This window comes from Chinchilla lanigera, unplaced genomic scaffold, assembly GCF_000276665.1.
Source record: "Chinchilla lanigera isolate Chin_1 unplaced genomic scaffold, ChiLan1.0 scaffold00014, whole genome shotgun sequence".
NCBI lineage: Eukaryota > Metazoa > Chordata > Mammalia > Rodentia > Chinchillidae > Chinchilla > Chinchilla lanigera.
The window spans coordinates 3,373,800-3,377,911 of record NW_004955415.1 but is presented as its reverse complement, the minus strand read 5'-3'; positions in this window follow the sequence as shown (position 1 = coordinate 3,377,911).

Sequence of the window (4,112 nt, the reverse complement as noted above, 5' to 3'; positions counted from 1 at the left end):
GTACCATCAAAACAAACATACAAACAGATAAATAAGTTCTGTATTAAACAATTGACATCTTTTTTTAATGCCTTAAGGAGTAGGAGGGAGGTTGTAGTGATGATAGGAGGTATAAAAAATGGAAGTATTTCGTTGTATCCCTGCTAGATATCAGACATTTCACATACCCTTTCTTATTTTTGTCTTATGTAGCCCATGCAATATAAGCATCCATTCCATTATCCATTAATTTATAAGTGCTTATTAGGTATGAGGTACCACCAGTCAGACTCTAGGGTCTGATTATTAACATCTAATTTAAAATAGAATAACAATCTGAAACAGGTTAAGTCACTTGCTCAAGTTAGTAATTTATTAGTGGAGAAACACAATTCAAATTTAGCACAGTTCATCAGACAGGCCTGAAGATTTCCTCTCTGTAGGTGAAAAATAGTAATTGTTAAGTGATTTCATAAGTAATTTAATTTGTGTAAGGACCCTTTAACTAGATCAATTTTCCCTGTGTGATTCAAGGTGAAAAGACTACCTTCACATATTTTGTGTGGATCCAAAAGAAATGTACAGAGACCATGACTGCTTCCTCTTTCTCCTCTGTGTGCAGGTTTCCATCTTACCATCTCCATTCTCCTGAATCAGGTACCAGGGCTAGTATCTTTAATACCCTTCTCATCCTCTGTCATTCCTCCACCATTCATTTCCTTGTCCTTGATGTAGACAAATCATGAATCCTTGGCTTTATGCAGAATGCTTTGCAAACTCAGCTTCAGGCAACTGCTGTGCTTCTGAGCTATATCCCTGGCTCTAAACTCAGCTTCAAAGACCACTTCTAACCATATTATTGATTACAGCCCAGTTGTTTGGTGGAGATTTGGAATCTCTGACATTAGTTCCTCTGGCTGTTTCACTAGGATTCTGTGTTAGTAAGTTTCACATCTAAATTTCTGTTCAGATCCAAGTAAAACTAATTTGTAATTTGTATTGCATTGGCATGACCTTTCTATTGACACTTTTTGTCTCTAGTAAAACTGATGATTTGTGACATGCTGCACATGGATATTTGGGGAAATTTTTCCTTCCTGGTTTGCTATGGAGTAAATTCTAAAACATTTTGTCCAGTGTTTTTAAAAGATTTACATTTAAATGTTCTTTGCATTCAATTGGTTTGGGGTGTTACTGAGTGGCTATACTTTTTGGTTGAAAACCATTGCACCGTGCATTTTCAATGGTTTTTTAGTGAAGATATAGGAGAATGGAATTACTGCCTAAGAGATGTTGGATGGCACAATAGGAACATCAGACCTTCAAACCGGTAACTTTGCAAGCATTCCTTTAATGACTTAATGGGAGTTTCTCAGCTATTCTGTTTTGATTTAATGGAAAGGCATATTGAAAATGGCTCTGGTATTATAATTCACAACAAGTGCCTACATTATGAAGTGAGTGAATTTTTTACTGCTTTCAGAAAGGAATCTCTACCCATGAGACACTTCCAGTGCTAAAAGAACAAATGAAAACTCAGCCTTAGAGTAGTGAATATGAGAGTTATGTTACGTTAAGGCAAGAAGCTATCTTAACTTCTACATACATGTACTTGAGTTGTTTGACTATTGCATTTAAGAAATGTTTATGAAAAAATTACTGATTCATAAAGAAGATAAGACTGTTTACCTCAGCTGGAAACTTGTTCAGAGTAACACTAGGTTTTGAAATAATCATTTCGATAAAATTTTTTTTCACTATTTTTCTTACAGAAAAGGAAATAGGCAAGTGGTACAGAATATAGATTTTCCTTGACTTTGTATATTGCTTGAATCTGTCTGTCACACTTTTGAGGGGAATTTTTTTTTTTTTTTTTTTTTTTTTTTTTTTTGCTTTTTCTCGGGTACCAGGAACCGAACTCATGACCTTGCGCTTGCCAGGCAGGCGCTTTTGCCACTGAGCTAAATCCCCAGCCCCTTGTCTGTCACACTTGTGTCTCAAAATTTTGTTCCTGTGATACAAATAATGCTTTACTATTGTTAACTTATGTTTTGCCAATGTGTCAGTATGTTCTTTATTTTTCCAAACTGCCTCATTTCTATGAGAAAATTTATATCTCCAACTTCTTGTCTACAGTCACAAATACCCCATACTGGCTTTTAGAATATCACTGAAACAGATTACTACTGTAATGTTATGTTATTCTAAGAATGTAAACCCTGTCTGAGTACTGAGTTATAAATTATTTACAGAAAACTCTAAAATGAACATCTTCCTAAAACCAAGAGGAAAAAAAATCTGTAAGTTGTAGTCTATATCCTAGTATTGGAAAGTTCAAATGCAAATCTTTTTCTATGGCCAGAAAAAAATTTTACCTTTCAGGCACAGAATTGAGTAAATAGAAATCCAGAGATTTGCAGGAGGTGTATTTAAAAATGTCCTCACATGGCATATTCTCTATGGGCTTGAACTTCACTGGTGGACTTTTAACTTACTTCTTGGGGGTACTGCTTGGTGGTTGTTTGCAGGTGACCTATAGGAAGCAGAACACAGCTGCATTCACATCTTGACTCAGTTGTCTTTTGAGACAAATGAAGAGTTTGTGAGAGGAAGTAGAGGAGAGAGAACAGTGAGCTCCTCCTCCTCCTCCCACCTCCCAATGACTTACTGTAATCATCTTCTGCAATTAAATTGCCCTATAAGTTCTTAAAAACCAAATGGAGATTCAGAATGCTTTCTGAGTGATCTAATGAAATGTAACACTGATATGCTGTTTTAGTACATGTGCCATTGAGATGTTTATACTACAAATGATTTGCAAACACATTTTTAAATGAACAGCTCTTAAGACAAAACATGATCGGTAAGCTAAAATAAATATCTTTCCTCTCTCTACAGAATACCCATAGCAGAGGATGAAATATGGGTGTGAGTCTATAAAATCAGTAATGATTAGGCCCATATGTAATGCACTGGAAAAGGTACATGAGTGCACAAACATATGTGTACACATACACAGACATTAAGAATATAGATATGTTATCTGCATGTACATATGACAGATATGCATATCTATATGTACGTATTTGTGATAGTTTGTGCACATATCTAGACTACTTTATGTAAACGAGTTTGGTTTAGCTTGCTAGTCCCTCTATAGCAAAGATTCATTTATTTAATACAGTTTTTATGATAATACCAGACACAAGCATTTATTGCACTTTTAATGGCACCTGTTGTGAGAACTAAGGTTTTCTCAGTGTCCCTTTGAACACTGTTTTTCCTACAGGACTCTCTCCCCTTCTACCCCCTCCTTCATGCAAACTTCTGAGTCACAAAACATCATTGGAGCCCCTTTGTGAGCTGCAAAGCTCACTTATAATTTGGACCAGTGCTACTCAAAGTAACCTGGTGCTGGTATGCAAATGGACAACTTGTCTACCACTGCAAAAGAGCTACAGGAATTGAGGTAAACAATGATATGCTTTTGTGGCATTTTGATGTTTCATTTCTATGATTACTTTTATTCTGTTTTATAAAAGTATCAGACTACCATGGATTAGAAATTTTTAAAAAGGAAAAAAAGCATGAAGAAAATCTTGAATCTTCACCATAGAGGGTTGGAAAAGTATTATCTGTGTTATTGTTTCTTAAATCCAATTGTATATGAAGGTTTTGCAGGGGGAATACTGGAACTTTTAAAAAGCCACATGTACTTAATGATTAATCTGTATTAAAAAATATTGAAATAAATCAAAACAAAACACCAGGTTATTACATGCATACTATGTTTAGAATGCACTTAACCAATAACTGTTTATTGTTGTAACTGATTACATCATTTATTTTTTTATTTTCAAGAGAGTAATAAAAAATACAAAAGAACAGTAGCAACATATCAACATCACAGATGTAAACAAAATAAAGCAAGAACATTAAAAGTGATACAGGATTTCAAAACAAAATAATAGGAATTAACAGTGGCTGTTCTATTACCTATTGTTATCTTCAACTACTTTTCTCAGATTACCAGATGAAAGAATAGAAGATTGTTCAAACCGTTAAAGAGAATGAAAAATAATTATTAAATAAAACATTAGAGATAATACAGAGTTTCACTAGACAAGATGGTA